Below are 17,387 nucleotides of genomic sequence, written 5' to 3'. Positions count from 1 at the left end.
GAGAAGAGAGAGAGGGGAGAGAGAGAGAGAGAGGGGAGAGAGAGAGAGGGGAGAGAGAAAGAGGGGGAGAGAGAGAGACAGAGACAGAAAGAGACAGAAAGAGACAGAGGGAAATAGAGAGAAAGGAGAGAGAGAGAGAGAGAGAGAGCGAGAGAGAGAGACAGAGACAGAAAGCGAGAGACAGAGAGGGACAGAGGGAAAGAGAGAGAGAGAGAGAGAGAGAGAGAGAGAGAGAGAGAGAGAGAGAGAGAGAGAGAGAGAGAGAGAGAGAAGCGCTCATACACATCGTCCCACCCCCACCCTCCACTACGACCACATAAACATCACCAATACCTCTAACTTTCTTTCTTCTTGTTTTTCTTTTCACGCACAGACGAACACGATGACAATAGCAAAACGGACAGGGGCAAGTCAGAAAACCCCTGACCCACTCATTGAGCCGTGCATACCACACTTATTGATTGGGAGCGAGTTTTAGCGTCAACTAAGGTGACTCGAGTCGAACCGGAGGTCGCAAAAACTCGGTCCGGTACGACTGGAGTGACGTCACCGGTTAACCAACTTTCAACCTTGATTCCTGCGTAGGGTCTCTCCAGTTCCAAGATGGCTGCCAAGGCGAGGTGAGAAACTTCTGCAAATATTTTTTGACAAAGTTACGGATTGTGAGAAGACATTTGTTGTAAATCACTTAGCCTTTCAAAAATTAAGGATACTGGGTTGGATACTGTCTTGGTTTTAATGCATTTTATTTTAGCAGTGATGTTTATTTTGGGAAGAAATGAGGTCAACAGGAGTTTGGGTGCGATTTCGGCTCAAATGTACTTTAGCGCCCTGAACTTTTACCCGGCTGTTTTGCGCTCGATTTTCACGCTCACTTCTTCATTGACGTTCGAATCGATAGTTCGATGTTTTGGCATTACATTCACATCAACAATAAAACAGTACTGCTTGTTCATCATCGTCGTCCATCAACTCTCCACAACAGTAAATCCGTAACGCGCTTGTCGCCATCTTGTTGCAAGGGACGCGACTGGACACAACCCAACAGCGTTTCCGCGAAGAAAAAAACCAGACATGCGCAGTGACCCTACCGTAGCTCAACCCTGTTCCTCGCGAAAACTCGCTCAATGATGGGTCTGAGCTCATACCTTGCCCGGCCTTGGCCACGTCTTACGAAAGAGCCTTTAGCCACGGAAACCACCGGGCCTCTCTTTTACCGTTGTCTGTTTGCAGTGCACTCTCAGCCTGGCAGGTAATGAATGGGCTAGTTATGGTTAAAGACGAGTTACAAGCAATCTCATCAGTGAATGGGCTAGTTATGGTTAAAGACGAGTTACAAGCAATCTCATCAGTGAATGGGCTAGTTATTGTTAAAGACGAGTTACAAGCAATCTCATCAGTGTTCTATGCTTTTCAAAGGGATGATACGTAAGGGAAATGGCCCTCAAATATCTTCCGAAATTGTACATATTTCACATATTGCAAATAATAATGCTACCGCGCAGGAGGACTGCCTTCACTTTGCAAAAGGAAGTGTTGTAACAGCTTCATTACATGCCGTAGAATAGGCAAAGAAAGAGCACTCTGAGTGATGGTTAGTTTGGCTTATTCCAAATGAGTTACTTTCTGACTTTTTGTTCGTGATGAACGTTACTAGGAGGCCGCGTCATAGATGGCGCTCCCGTCTTTCCGCCAGGCGGCGCTTCTTGACTACATTTTGTTTCAAACATCCGAGAGAGTTTGCGGCCTGAAGCGTATTCGCTCACTTTGATTTAGTTAAGTACCATACTTGAGGTGCGTTTTGGAGCAAATCGTGCCGTGGGCGTCCAGATTTAAGGTAAAGTGGATTCCCCGGCCCATATTCTTCACATTCGTCAGATTCAGCAGAAACTCCTCCAAACGGTCAGATCAGTAATGTCCCTTTAAACGCTGCACAATTAGTCCATTTCTGTGTCTCCTGAAACGCCTGACAAGTGTTACGTATGACAGACAATTCAGCCACAAAAACCCGCTCTCGCGGCTATACTGTCAGGTCGGCGAATCACTGGCAAACTTATGGAAGGCAGCAGAGACTATTCACAAGCAATAACATCAGTGTTCTTTGCTATTAATTTACACGCTCATGGGTACGGGTAAGAGTCCGAAATATTGCCAGGACTGAACATTGACAATTCTTTGACAGTGACAATGACAATGGCAATTCTTTATTTAACGAGGGTAATAGATTAAGCAGTGATCTGCTTTTTTACATCCAGCCCTCGCCCTGAAGAGGGACTAACTTTCTACATGTAAACATATAACTAGAACATTTTGGAAGGCAGGGGACAGATCGAGCCGCCTAGGCTGCAGGGGCAGCGCCCTTCAGACAAAAATGAATTTTACCATTTGGGTGACGCTTCAAACTCAATCCATTTCTATGACTGTTGAAACGAAGCGTTACGAAAGACAATTCAGCCTGAAAAATCCCGCTCTAGAGGTCAGTGTCTGTCACTAGTGTCAGTTTGGTTAATCATAGGCTAGTTGTGAATCGTATACAATTAATAAGCGTTCGTGAGTTCACGAGTTCTTGTTACAATGATGCTGCAAAGTTAGTATCTTTCCGTGACAATGCTGAATTGCCTCAAGAAAAGAAATCTCGCCTCAAAAAAAGAAATCTCACAAAATGCAGTTCAACTTCGGAAAGCCCGTTCTGCTGTCTATCAGTACTGTCAAATAAACGGGTCGCAAACTCGCGGAATGGGGTATTTCCAAAGAAGCAACACACAAGACTATAGCGGTATATCAGCGTATTCCTGAAAAAGCAACACACAAGACAAGTAAACGTGGGGAACCGCACTATAGCGGTCTATCAGTTCTGTCAGATAGGCGGATCACAAACTCGTGGCAGGCCAGTCGCCTGAAGAAACCTTGCCCAAGACCATGAAACCCGGGAAAGCCCACTCTAGCTGTCTATCAGTTCTGTCAGATAGGCGGATCACAAACTCGTGGCAGGCCATTCGCCTAAAGAAGCCTTGCCCAAGACCATGAAACCCGGGAAAGCCCACTCTAGCTGTCTATCAGTTCTGTCAGATAGGCGGATCACAAACTCGTGGCAGGCCATTCGCCTAAAGAAGCCTTGCCCAAGACCATGAAACCCGGGAAAGCCCACTCTAGCTGTCTATCAGTTGTGTCAGTTGGACTTGTGCTGGGTTGTGAGCCCAAGAGACACTGACGAGTTTTAACATCAGAACTTCCTTATGTTCCCTCCACCTTGTAACCCCTGTTTGGTTCTGTGCTGTTTATGCTTTTGCTTTTTGTTTTCCTTTGTATTTGTTTGTTTGTGGTCCCAAAGAAGCCTCCATAGGTGAAAATTTGACTTTGTTTTTGAGTGTGTGCTGTCCTTGTATCAGTTCAGTGTTAACATCAATGTGTTTTGCTACCTCCCAGTTGCGACCTTGAAAATCTCCCCACCGGAAAAAGTCCTGGCTTCGTCGAACATTACCCGACCAAAATTTCAACCAATTTGGTTGAAAAATGAGGGCGTGACAGAGCCGCCTCAACTTTCACGAAAAGCCGGATATGACGTCATCAAAGACATTTATCAAAAAAATGAAAAAAACGTTCGGGGATTTCATACCCAGGAACTCTCATGTCAAATTTCATAAAGATCGGTCCAGTAGTTTAGTCTGAATCGCTCTACACACACACACACACACACACAGACAGGTACACGCACATACACCACGACCCTCGTCTCGATTCCCCCCTCTACGTTAAAACATTTAGTCAAAACTTGACTAAATGTAAAAATACGAAAGACAAGTAAGCCTTGAAAATAAAAGAAGCGAAAAACACGAGTCATATGCATTCTATTCGCGTGTTCATGTTCGCTCTTATCGACAGAGCATCTTTGACGTCGCGAAGTCAGTCCGATTAGCATGTGACTGAGACAACGCAGTGTTACGAAAGACAGATCAGCCACAGAACCCTACTCTCGCTGTTTCCTATTATTCATCTATCACTATGCTGCCAGTTCAGCAAATCACACACTCAAACATAAAGCATAAGCAACAGTTTTCTTGCTTCTTCGCGTTGCAAATCAGTCCAATTCTGTGACTACTGAAATGCCTGGGGAAAAAGCAACAAAGAGTTACGAAATACAAATTATTATTGTAGCAGTAAAATGTATTGTCTGTGCGGCAAATCACAAACTCATATCTTGTCGTATGCCTAAAGACGAGCATTCACATGTTCTGGCTACCAAACGCTGCAAATCATGGAGTAGAATCATGTGACTATAACTACTGAAACGTCTTACGCAAGATATTGAAAACTTGGGAAACCCTCCTCTAGCTGTCCATCACCACTGTGCTAGTTGAGCGAATCATAGTCATGTGGTAGAAAACATTCACATGTTATTTGTCCTACACGCTGCGAAGTTAGTTTCACTCCGTTACTAAACGCCTTCCAGTGAACACTTACATCTGCTAGCTGCAAAGATTCAGCGAGTGAGGAAGCCTGTGTTGTTGGTTTTAGGTACTGCATGTTCTGTGTTGTCGTAGTGCATTCAGAAATTCGAAGAACTGGGCGTTAGTCCCCTTCTGGGTGACATACGAGGGTATGGCGAAGAGGTCTCAGAAACCTGCAGAATGAAAAATGTGGGTTTGCCGAAGATGTCTCAGAAACACTGATTGATGCAAGCGCTATATTCGCTATTTCCTGCACGGATGTGTTTTTTTTTTCTCGCACTAGTTTTCTTCATTACGTGGTTTAATATCAGGACTGCTTACGTGTGGACTTATTGCTGCATTTCGTGATTTGTTAAATAGTCACCAAATCTTATTAAGCAGTTGCGCACGGAGTTCTGAGTTTGATTTTCAAGTGAAAAGAAAACACCAGAAACGTTCGCATTCCTACTGCAGGCTTATGGATGATGTTGCTGGAATATACCCGAAGGAAAATTGCCACACACAGATGAAATATCAATAGATTTGAGCGCGGTAGACTTTTGCAGTGACATACTCGTAACTCCGTTTGAAAATGATGAACAATCTGAGTTCAACGCAGACAAAGATGGGGACTGGCTTTCGCGTTTTGTTTGACTGGACGGTATTGGAAAGTGCATGAGACTGCACGATATATTTTAATGCAAATAAAATTCTCCCCACCTATGTAAATATACCTCTAAGGAAAATCTTTAAGTTTTCAAGCATTTGAAAACAGCATCGACACGATGAGAACAAAAAATCGTGCCGTCATACAAGTGCAAATAAGCATTCATTCAAAAACTTACAGGTCGAGAAAATGTGTCATTGGCATTTGGCGTCCATTTATGTGCCGTTTGGGGAGTCGAGTTGACATCAACAGCCTATTATATCGTGCTTTTCAGCTGCAGTCTCAAAGGAATAATTATTCAGCTTTAAAAATCCACATGAACACGAACAGAAAAGAGCTAGCACAGCTCTCTACGAAAAAGTACATAAAGCAAACTTTATACACACAAAAAATGTGACAAAAAATACTCAGTGTCGAAGTGTGAGCGCATAGCCCTTGACTAATGCATACACTGCATACCCGTGTGTGTGTTTGGCCAGGCCGCAGTGCTGCCACTCTACACTTGAATTAGGCCTTGTGTATATATATATATATATTTGAGTATACAGTGTATATTTGAGGATGTGGCTGTGTATTTGAGTATGTAAATGTGTCGAGTTGGTGGTAGCGGCACATCCCAACTAATCAGTGGAGACTTTGTATGCCAACGACAAGAGGAACCAAGCACGCATTTCCACAACGCCGAACGAACAGCGCTCCACTGTTATATATGTGTCTCGGTCACATTTTGTGTGCGACTCCACCAGCGCGAGTGTGCGCTTGGTCTTGTCTTGTCAGCCTGATTCTCAGTTAAATCTGAGATGCTGTGGCAAGCAGTCACTTCCATAAAAACGTTAAAGTCGCCAGTGAAGAGAGACAGTGCCTCAGAGAGAACTGAACTTCAGATGTGTGCGTGCGCTTCAAACATTGACTTCGATCAAACTTAAAAGTCGACAAGGAAGAGAGACAGTGCCTCAGGAAGGAACAAATTTTGGATATGCGTATTGCAAGGAAAGTCGCCAGTGAAGAAAAACAGTGCATTAGAGAACTGAACTTCCTGTGTCGGTATTGCCTGAGAGAGTGAAACATGGATAAATTAATTGTTGCTGAGTGTGCTCATGAGGTATCCGATTCCAGCTGCAGACTAGATATGGATCGAAACTGCACTGATTCGACCTTCTGACTGTTCAGGTAAATGACTGCTTTATACTCCTGTGCTTGTGACATCCATTCTATCTTTAACTTTTTTTTTTTTACATCTATTTTATTTTAATTGTTTACTTCACCATTGCGACCTTCTCGTAATGAACTGCTTTTTGCATTGTAGTCTTCTGAGATCAATTTTATCTCATAGTTGTTGGGTTTCTTTTACTTATTGTGTTCGTCCTGTTTCTGTGATGCTTTTCTGACGTAAGTATGTCTTCGCTACGCCCTGTGGCATTATCTGCCGTAACTCTGGAAATATTCATACAGTGCTTCGCTACTAAATTTCCCTCTTACAATTATTAATCGATAGTTTGCTTCATCAAAATCTTGAAGTTTCGCAGTGAATGCGCAACATAAGATTGAACAATTAAAACAGAAACGTTGAAAATTTAGAATAATTTCCTTTGCAGGGGAATGCGACATCCCATCGTCAGTTCTCAAGAAACGTCCGGAATGCAAGCTAGAGATTAATACGCTAATTTCCGTTCGTTGCCACAACTTAGCTATGTTATAGCAGCGATCTGTGTTCAGATCAACTTTATAACAAACACCGACACTTCCTGTTGTTGCTGCTCGTTCACTGATAATAGGGTATGTTAACGACAAATGGCAGAAATGTAATGCATAACTAGAATCTGAATGCAGAATATAAAATACAAAAGAGAACCAGAGAGAGAGAGAGAGAGAGAGAGAGAGAGAGAGAGAGAGAGAGAGAGAGAGAGAGAGAGAGAGAGAGAGAGAGAGAGAGAGAAGAGAGAGAGAGAGAGAGAGGGAGAGGAGAGAGAGAGAGAGTTAGAGAGAGAGAGAGAGAGGCAGAGAGCGAGAGAGAGAGAGACAGAGAGACTGACAACGCAGAAAAAGAGAGAGAGAGAGAGAGAGAGAGAGAGAGAGAGAGAGAGAGAGAGAGAGAGAGAGACGGCGGAGAGAGACAGACAGACAGAGCGACATACATAACAGGAAAACAATCACAAAAGAAAGGCCGGCGTCGGTCTATACCACTCTACACGCGTGTTGCAGCTACTCTAGATAATCAAAAATGCATTGACAGCAAGTTGAACTAGCAATGACATGCACACATCATAATAAACGTCAAGCTGTTGCTTGCATGCAATGTTATGAAAAACCTGACAAATTTTGGTTAAATGTTTTTAGATAGACTTGTTCTCCTGGCGAGGGTGGTGGTGGTTTTGGTGGTGAAAGTGGTGTGTGTGTGTGTGTGTGTGTGTGTGTGTGTGTGTGTGTGTGTGTGTGTGTGTGTGTGTGTGTGTGTGTGTATGTGTGTGTGTGTGGAACGATTCTCAGAAATCTACTGGATCGATCTTCATGAAATTGTACATACAAATTCTTTCAGATATAATACCCCCAAGAGTTCCTTTCTTCTTCTTCATTTGTGCTCGCACGTTCTCGGAGAACAATAGCTTTCTCGATCTGTGTAAAATGACATAGTTTGTTCAACAATATAACGTATACTATTTGTGTGAAAAGGTCTGTCAGACGATTTGTCAAACAGTGAGTTTGGCCGGATGTGATTTCGTTTCCGGTATGTTCAGATTTCTCTGGTAGCATTCCGGTTAACGCCATCAGTCACTTGAAAGCCATGTGGTAGTGTGCCGAGAGTGCTTTCCATTCCCTACGCAACACAAATGTCAGTTATTGTAAATGTAAGGCGTTCAGGTAAATACAATTACTAAGCATACCGCCTTTATTCATCATGTTTTTGCACTGTATCCTACTTTCTTGTCTCCTTCATCTTCGCAGAATCTGTAACTGCATGACACTGAAAAGATTTGCGTAAGTGTAACTTTTGTTTCGACGATAGTTGTTGGGGGTAAATGCGAAATTCTGCACCTGAATTCCCCGTATACCACACCATCCTTAGTCGTTTCACTAAAAAATATCCTGAACACACAAATATTTATTGTTCTCAAGTCCCTTTCGACAAAAAGCTACTCTGTTACTGCGTCTTTCGAGTACTGATAAGCAGTCAATCTCCTGTCTAGGATAACGAAGAAAAAAACACGAAAAAAAAGGTCTCTGTTGGCTTTTCGTACCGGCGCTGGTGGATCCATTTCCGGTAGACTAACATGGCGACTCAATCATGAATCTACCCAAGATTGCAATCCTTATCAACTGACAGAAGAAATTAACTCGAGTTCTTGGTAGTGCTATACTAATCTTCGTGTTTCTAACAGAGCAATTTCCGCATCTACGGCGAAGAACCTACATAGCTTGACTGAGTTTCACAATATGCCATGGCGCCAGTGAAAAAAGTTATAAACAATATTAGTGGTTTTTTACACCCCCGGTATAGGGGTGTGTATAGGATTCGGTCGATGTGTTTGTGTGTTTGTGTTCGCAAGTAGATCTCAAGAATGAACGGACCGATCGTCACCAAACTTGGTGAACAGGTTCTATACATTCCTGAGACGGTCCTTACAAAAATTGGGACCAGTCAAACACACGGTTAGGGAGTTATTGGTGGATTAACATTATACAAGGACTTATAGAGGGACACCCCCGTTGGTCAAAGGGAAATAACCATTCTCACTGCCACCAACTGAGAAGGTTATTTCCCTTTGACGGGGGTGTTTTTCCTATCGGAGGAATTTCTTGTTTACATTTTTTAATAGACAAATTCCGGAAATAAGTCTGCCGGGTTTGTATGGGTTGTGTAAAAGTGAATACTCTTGATTTTAGTGAAGCAAGCTTTTTTCACGTGCTCTTTGTCCGCGTGTTTCAGGCACACCCCTCGCGAGTGACTGGCCTGTGATGTCACGTGAGAAAGTTTGACTCACTGAAAGCAAAGGCATTCACTCTTTCACAACGCATACAAACCCAACAGAGTTATTTCCGACCATCGTCTATTCGCGCCAGGGCGGAGAACGCTGAATGTGTGATTCACAACAAACTAGTCAGCAAAGTCAACGTTACACAAATGATACATTTCCAGTAGCTTTCCACACAGTTCGCATGCGAGACATCTCACATGCCAAGAATTCCGTCACAAGTATTCGCTAGCTTTTGAGAACTGTGTGCTATGTGGAAACACGGGCAGAGAAGAGATGACTGCGTAGCAGAGCACAATGCCACCTGACATTTACACCTGCTACCATGCCCACATGGCAGCCAGGTGCTCAAAGTCGTACAGGTCACTCTGACCTTCCACAGTCAGCAAATCTTCACACGAATTACAAACACTAAAGCGGTAGCGGTAAATAAAAATAAATAAAAATGAATAAGTAAAATAAAACATATGCCATAAAATTAAAATTAAATAAAATAAAAATATTTTAAAACATCTAAAAAAACAATAACTTTTTTTTTAACACTCATCAGGCATCCGTACTGCCGACAGTCCAAACAACCAGATTTAAAACCAATAAAGGTAAGCTTTTAGATTACTATTAATAGCTTATTAATGTAACACCTTCGCGGATCCTCGACCGAAAAGTCTTTGAACTGGAAAAGCGACAAATACAACTAGATATATATAGAGATAGAAATAAACCAACCAGAAGAAAACCGACCTGAAGTTTTGTGTTGACTAAGGTTGTGCTGAAATCATTTCGTAGATTGACATCGCTGCCAATTACGAAATAAATACATTCGAAACTTCCCACTGCACAGGAATTTGTTTGTTTGGTTACTTAACGCCCAGCCGACCACGAAGGGCCATATTAGGGCGGTGCTGCTTTGACATATAACGTGCGCCACACACAAGACAGAAGTCGCAGCACAGGCTTCATGTCTCACCCAGTCACATTATTCTGACACCGGACCAACCAGTCCTAGCACTAACCCCATAATGCCAGACGCCAGGCGGAGCAGCCACTAGATTGCCAATTTTAAAGTCTTAGGTATGACCCGGCCGGGGTTCGAACCCACGACCTCCCGATCACGGGGCGGACGCCTTACCACTAGGCCAACCGTGCCTGTCCCACTGCACAGGAAGCAGCCAGACGTCTGATCTTTTGTATGTGTGTAAGTTGCTCTCGCCTCAACCACAGATCTGTGGTCAATTATAAGATGGTCTACACAATAAGGTAAGTGCCTCTAACTAAAATGCACCTGCCTTGCTTACAGGAACGTACTTGCGCTACAGGCATTATCGTTAACAAGTCAATCCAAAGACTTTCCAGTTGGTCCACGGACCCAGCGTCTACATTATCGTTAACAAGTCAATCCAAAGACTGTCCAGTTGGTCCAAGGACCCAGCGTTCTACATTATCGTTAACAAGTCAATCCAAAGACTTTCCAGTTGGTCCAAGGACCCAGCGTTCTACATTATCGTTAACAAGTCAATCCAAAGACTTTCCAGTTGGTCCAAGGACCCAGCGTTCTACATTATCGTTAACAAGTCAATCCAAAGACTTTCCAGTTGGTCCAAGGACCCAGCGTTCTACATTATCGTTAACAAGTCAATCCAAAGACTTTCCAGTTGGTCCAAGGACCCAGCGTTCTACATTATCGTTAACAAGTCAATCCAAAGACTTTCCAGTTGGTCCAAGGACCCAGCGTTCTACATTATCGTTAACAAGTCAATCCAAAGACTGTCCAGTTGGTCCAAGGACCCAGCGTTCTACATTATCGTTAACAAGTCAATCCAAAGACTGTCCAGTTGGTCAAAGGACCCAGCGTTCTACATCATCGTTAACAAGTCAATCCAAAGACTTTCCAGTTGGTCCAAGGACCCAGCGTCTACATTATCGTTAACAAGTCAATCCAAAGACTTTCCAGTTGGTCCAAGAACCCAGCGTCCACATTATCGATTCCTTCATGCGGATCGAGACGGCCGAAAAGAAATTTCTGTATTCTTGACTTAGTTCTGGAAACTTTCCGTTACCCGACTTAACTTCAACAACGTTCAGCCTATAATTCAGTTGTCTGCTGACACCTGCAAACTTTATACTTTCTGCTTTACTTCCTCAAAGTTGTAGGTTTCTCTCTGAGTTTTTCAAACTGTCAGTATTCTGCTTCAGTCCTTAAAACTTTTAAGTTTATTACATTAGTTCTTTAAATTTCAAGATTTCTGCTTCCTGCCTTAGTTCTGCAAAGTTACTGCTTTAGTTCAAGGAGCTTTGAGATTTCTGGTTGCATTCTTCAACCTTTAAGCTTTCCGAATTAGTTGCTCAAGCATTCAGAAGATGGTTGAGCTTAATGCCATTGTTGAGCAAACGTTCAACCTTCTGACTTTCCATAAGTAAGAAAGGTAGGTTGTCGGAACGTTTGTTATTGACAAAACAACACATTCACTATTTAATACCAATACATTCATTATATTATTTTTTTTTATTCTGAATTTTGGAACGTTGGCAGTCTCTTTGTTTTTGGATTTATTTGTTCCATAAGTATGCAAATTAAAGCTGACAATTCTGTTTCTGGTCGGCTTTGCCCTTCCATTAAAGGTACTGAACTTGTCAAATCCAGGTGCACGGAGCCCCTGGGGCTTTTAGTCATACCTCAGGCAGCTATCCGTTAGAAGAACTACCAAGTTTCATTGACTTGCACCCAAAGAGTCAAGAACTGCGATTTTTTTTTACGAATTAATTTCGTACTCGGACCCGGCTGGTCTTGACCTATTTTTGGATCTAAATTTAGATCAGGTAGATCACCACATCATGCACAAAAAGACACGTCACTAGCAAACTATGTCAGACATCATCATGAGTTTGTGTAAAACAAAATGGAGGCCGGAATCACTCAGTTGAATCGAACTCCGACCAAACACCACGTAATAACTAGGTTAATTTATGCACTCGCGTGAACAAGAAACTGTCGAGCTTCACAGATGTCGTCGTTGGCTAGTTTTGGGTTTGTTTTACTACCATAGGAGGATTTTTGAACTGTAAATGCACTCAGCTGCAACAAAAACGCAAAACGAAGGCTGTGAGCTCAACTCAACTCAACTCAACTCAAATTTTATTGGCTTCAATTTTCATAGAAGAATTTGTCTTGCGCTTGGGAGAAAGTAAGAGTATAACATATAAAAACAGCATTCATATCACATTTCATGTATCACACACAGTAATCACTAGTATAAGCCTACAATTATCACATTTGTACCTGTATCTGTGCCTTTAATGAAATGCAACTTCTCATGGGAGCCTGATTACAAGCAGTTCCCTCTGTATACCAGACAGCCTCACAGCAAACCATGCATTGACAAGAACTTTCTAGTCTAGACGTAAACATCATTTATGGATCGAGAATTCCCATGCATACTGATTTAGCAAATCAATGACAGACAACTACTAACACCAGAATCTACGACAAATCAATTACCCAATACACAGGAATCGTCAACGCTCTGACTGCAAACTGCAGGCGGAAATGCTGCGTGTTGTCAGAGACATAGATAGAATGTCTCTGGTGTTGTGAACTAAGCAATCGATGGCACGGACAGTCGTGAATGACAAAGCATCATTCAGAGGGTTTCGGGATGGGAAGCGGACAGGTGATGTGTCCCATAACTCTCGTCACATGACCTCTGTGTCCTGTTTACCGGGACGCATAAAACGGCGATTAGTTTCGTTACTGCAGACACTGATGTTGTTTAAAGCTTGATTGCCCGACGGGCCCTTCATGAAGTATTTCCAGTATAGAGACATAATGCTTGCTGCCGCGCGAGCCCGAGACAAATTTCCCTCTTTCTCTTTGCTGTGCTGGCCGCAAAACCCCTCCGCGCGGAGGTGTTCCCAGATACCTCGTATGTATGGTGTTTCTGGAAAATCGGACCTAACGACTTCTATGGGACACTTGCTGTGTCGTAATTTCGACGCACGTGCAATTATTTAACCCAGAATGCCCCATAACTATAATGACCAATCACACTTCCATTCTTCGCCGTGTAAACGATATTGTGCAACCCCGCAAATCTCTCCAGGCTTTTCACTTGAAATACCAACATCCTGGCGGCTTTATTTATTTATTTATTAAGGAGATTTCTATAGCGCATAACTAAAAGCACTATGCGGCTTCCTGTGCGTTGGGAATTTTGTGGTGGGTTCATTTAGCAAATTGACACCGGGGTCATTATCATTCGTGGAAAACATCGTTGTGGCAAAATCGTGGTCACTCGTTCGTCAAAATATTCGTGATAGTGGGACCTAGAATTAAACGCCTGCTCAGCTAAGTTCCTCTACTATGAATGTAGATGTAAATGCTTGTATAACTGTGTTTTAATTTAATTTTAAATGTGCCAAGCGCAAAGAGCATAATTGTAAAGTTATGATGTTGCGCTATATAAATGCTCATTTATTAATATTAGTATTATTATTATTATTTTGTGTCTCATGATTATTTGAAAACGTCCGTTCACTGCAAAAAACATTTTGTGGATGTGCTTGTGAATGGTTCGCTTTGTTTTGTGTATGTTTACACCTCCTTTAACACTTTCTACCCCACCTATGTTGACTAAGTTTTTTTTAGTCACTCAGAATTGTGGTAACTGTGTAGTAACTGTGTATCAATACGCTGGAATGCAGGACCTTACAGGAAGCGACTGAAGCTAATAGTCTGAGCGGATATATCCGTACCTGGTCAGGTAGAACCATATGAGTGGGTACGGATATATCCGTACCTGGGAGATAATGAGTTAAACTAACCTTTCATGTTTTTGATTCTTAGCAAATGTGATAATCATTGTCTGGCAAGGAAACCGATTTTTTAACATATTTAGAGCTTTTTGTAATGTATTATTGATATAAGCAGATTCGCGATCGTCGATAATGATTTTTCATGGTGTTTTGTAATTTTTAACTTACAAAGGAATTGATATGTAAGAAAGTTTCAAGCGAGCTATTTTTCGCGGCTGTATTTACTGTGCAAACAACTCTAAATATGGCAAAAGTGTCACGTCATAATCAACCGTTTGGTTTCGACGCTCACTGGAGCAGACGATTTTTTCTGTAACCAGTTGACAGTGATGAAACCATATATTACGGTCTCCTTCCGGCGGCAGTCCCAAAATTTCGACTTGTTTTGACCTTAGAACCATGTCTTTATCATAACTGTGAAGAACAGAACGGAGATCACCGTCGAAGTCGGCCAATCTGCAATCATTTTCGTCTCGCGAACTGTTTTTAACCAGGCGGAGTGGGCCTTTAAATAACGACTTTCGCAATAAGAAATGCCGCTCTATGCGCATCGCATACTGCCACCCTACATCCAATCAAAAGTACAATATTAATATTACGTCAACGCGCCGTGGTTGTTATGACAGCTTCACAACGCTTCTATTATTACTTAAAGGGATTATATCTAAGAAGAAAAAAAGGCCCTCGATCAAGCCTGCAAATCGCTTCCGAAGTTATTTATTTATTTTTTATTTATTTATTTACGAGGATTTATATCGCGCACGTATCTCACCACACAAGACGACTCAAGGCGCATGTTACCTATTAATGCCGTGTGAGATGGAATTTTTTACACAATATATCACGCATTCTCATCGGCCAGTAGATCAACAGCCTATAGTATAGGCGCTGCATCCACCTTTCACGGCCTATTATTCCAGGTCACACGGGTATTTATACGTAGCATAAGATTCTAAGTTACAAATGACGCTACCGCGCAGGAAGACAACCTTCACTTGGCAAAATAAATTGTTTTGAAAGCTTAATACAATTGTCGTAAAGTAGGCACAGCATGGGCACTCTTTGAAGCGTTGCGTTGGATGCCACCTGGAGTTACTACTCTTGTTTGGTAGTGTTCCTAGGCTGCCGCGTCATTAAGGGCGGAATCAGTCCTGCCGACAGGTGGCGCCTGTGATACTTTTTGTCTCCTGCGCCGAGGCGACGCTCTGAAGCTCATTCACTAAATGTGAGTTTGATTTAATTAATGACCATGCTGGTGGTTCGTATGAGAGCAAATCGTGCCGTGTGCGTCTTCAATAAGGTTCTAAGTGTTTTGAAAATGTGTTTTTATGTGATGTTACTTCGTACACGAGCCAAAAGAAAACATTCTGTTTGTTGCATTCAGATAACAAAGTTTTATTGTATTGAACTGAATTGAAGTGGATTCCCCAGATTCTTCAAATTCGTCAAATTTCCAAGAAACTCCCCCAAAACGGGCAGATCAATAGTATGCCTTTAACATTGCGTCGACACGCTGTGGTTGTATGACAGCTTCACAATGCTTCTGTTATTATTTAATTAACTCGCTGCTTTCACCAATTGTCCACCACTACCCTTGGGCGTGAAGAGATGGCTGCTACATTCGATGAGCTCTGCAGTGTGAGAATTGCATGACGTGAACCACTTGTCATGTTGCCAAGAGTACACATTCACACTTAATGGAATGCAGTACTGTGTTGCTTAACTAACTGACTGACTATTAGGGTTTAACGTCCTCTTAGACCAACTGGTCTATTATTGGGACAGGTATTGGTAATACGCTGAAGATATGGTGTGATACTTTGATTCGAACAAGCCCGCTGTGGCTGTCTTCTTCGACACACCAGCATTGGGTTTGTCTCGTCAAAGTATCGAAATACGATCATGATAATCAGAGACGAGAGATGATGCATGCGTGTCTGTTTTTCAAGCCCTGAGACTTTCGCTGAGAACGTGGGATCTTTTTCGTGCGCATGTGTGTGCACACGGGGGTGTTCGGACACCGAAGAGAGTCTGCACAAAGTTGACCCCGAGAAATAAATCTCTCGCCGAACGTGGGGATCGAACCCACGCTGATAGCGACCAACTGGCTACAAAGCCAGCGCGCTACCAACTGAGCTATACGTCCCCGCCCTTTGCTCAACTGGAGCAGAGGAAGCATGCTGCGGTTCGAACATAATTATGTGACACCGCGTGCGAAAACAGTGCATATTGGATTTTTGTTGTTGTTGACGAAATGAGTCTTTTCTGTCATGAAATAGAATCTAAGACAAGAAGAGCAAACGCTCGATCGAGTCACTTTCGCAGTTCTGAATATTATATGAGGCATCAGATGGACAGGAAGAAATTGCTATTCACAACACAATACAGATGTAAATAATTTGATGTAAAGAATAATCCTATAAAGTTTGAATCAAATCCGATGAATAGTTTCAGAGATATGATATTTCAATTTTTTTCCTTCAAGACATACCTGTGACCTTGAAAAAGGTCAAAGGTCACCAAAGCAGACGTCAAAGTGTAGAGGTCACTGGGAGTCACGTTCACATAAAATTTGAGCCCGGTCACTTTTATAGTTTCCGAGAAAAGCCCAACGTTAAGTTGTGTGTTGCCGAACAGAAAAGGCTAGTTATCTCCCTTGTTTTTCTGATAACGTTCGTAAAAGGCTACAGATGTAAATACTTTGATGTAAAGAATAATCCTACAAAGTTTCAATCACATCCGATGAACTTTGTCAAAGATATAAAATGTCTAATTTTTCCTTTGACGCTGACCTGTGACCTTGAAAAAGGTCAAAGGTCAACGAAACCATCGTTAAAGTGTAGAGGTCATTGGAGGTCACGACTAAACAAAATATGAGCCCGATCGCTTTGATAGTTTCCGAGAAAAGTCCAACGTTAAGGTGGTGTCTACGGACGGCCGGCCGGACGGCCGGCCGGACGGCCGGCCGGACGGACGGCCGGCCGGCCGGACAGCCGGCCGGCCGGACAGACTAACACTGACCGATTACATAGAGTCACATTTTCTCAAGTGACTCAAAAACCATGCAAGGTTAGTTTATGGAACGAATTGGTTTTTTTACAAATTGAAACAATCATGTGAAAAAGATTTGTTTAAATAACCGAAGGATACTGAGTAATGTTTAAAAAAAAAATTAAAATAAATATAAAAAAAGGTAACAAAGTTTTAAAAAAAAAACCTTTAACAAAACACATAACAGATTCATAATATTATATGTATTGCTTTACAAATGTCAAGGTTCTGAATGCATACTGTTTCTACTGCCACAGTGTGTGAATCACGTGACGAACTGTTTTGATGAGAAGGACTGTGTCACTGTGCCTGGGAATAATACTGCCACAGTGTGATACACACACACACACACACACACACACACAGAGTACTATCACGCCTACCAAGATATGTGATTCTTGCAACTCAGGGAGGCAAAGAAGGTTAAATTCGACCTCGACATTTTGTCTCTCATAATTCCAA

The 17,387-nt window shown here is 42.4% G+C and overlaps 2 protein-coding genes across 3 annotated transcripts in view; one reads left to right on the top strand and one right to left on the bottom strand.

The window, feature by feature from the left end:
- LOC138963865 (histone deacetylase 6-like) overlaps window positions 1-17,387 on the bottom strand; it is a 271,276-nt gene that overhangs the window by 58,761 nt on the left and 195,128 nt on the right. The window lies entirely within an intron of this gene.
- Window positions 5,339-17,387, top strand: part of LOC138963868 (G-protein coupled receptor moody-like) — a 60,505-nt gene continuing 48,456 nt past the window's right edge. Inside the window, exon 1 of the mRNA XM_070335724.1 lies at window positions 5,339-6,264. The gene's annotated coding sequence lies outside the window, so the exon portion shown is untranslated. The remainder of the gene's footprint in view (window positions 6,265-17,387) is intronic.

This window comes from Littorina saxatilis, linkage group LG4 (assembly GCF_037325665.1).
Source record: "Littorina saxatilis isolate snail1 linkage group LG4, US_GU_Lsax_2.0, whole genome shotgun sequence".
Lineage (NCBI taxonomy): Eukaryota > Metazoa > Mollusca > Gastropoda > Littorinimorpha > Littorinidae > Littorina > Littorina saxatilis.
This window is presented reverse-complemented; position numbering and strand designations above follow the sequence as displayed.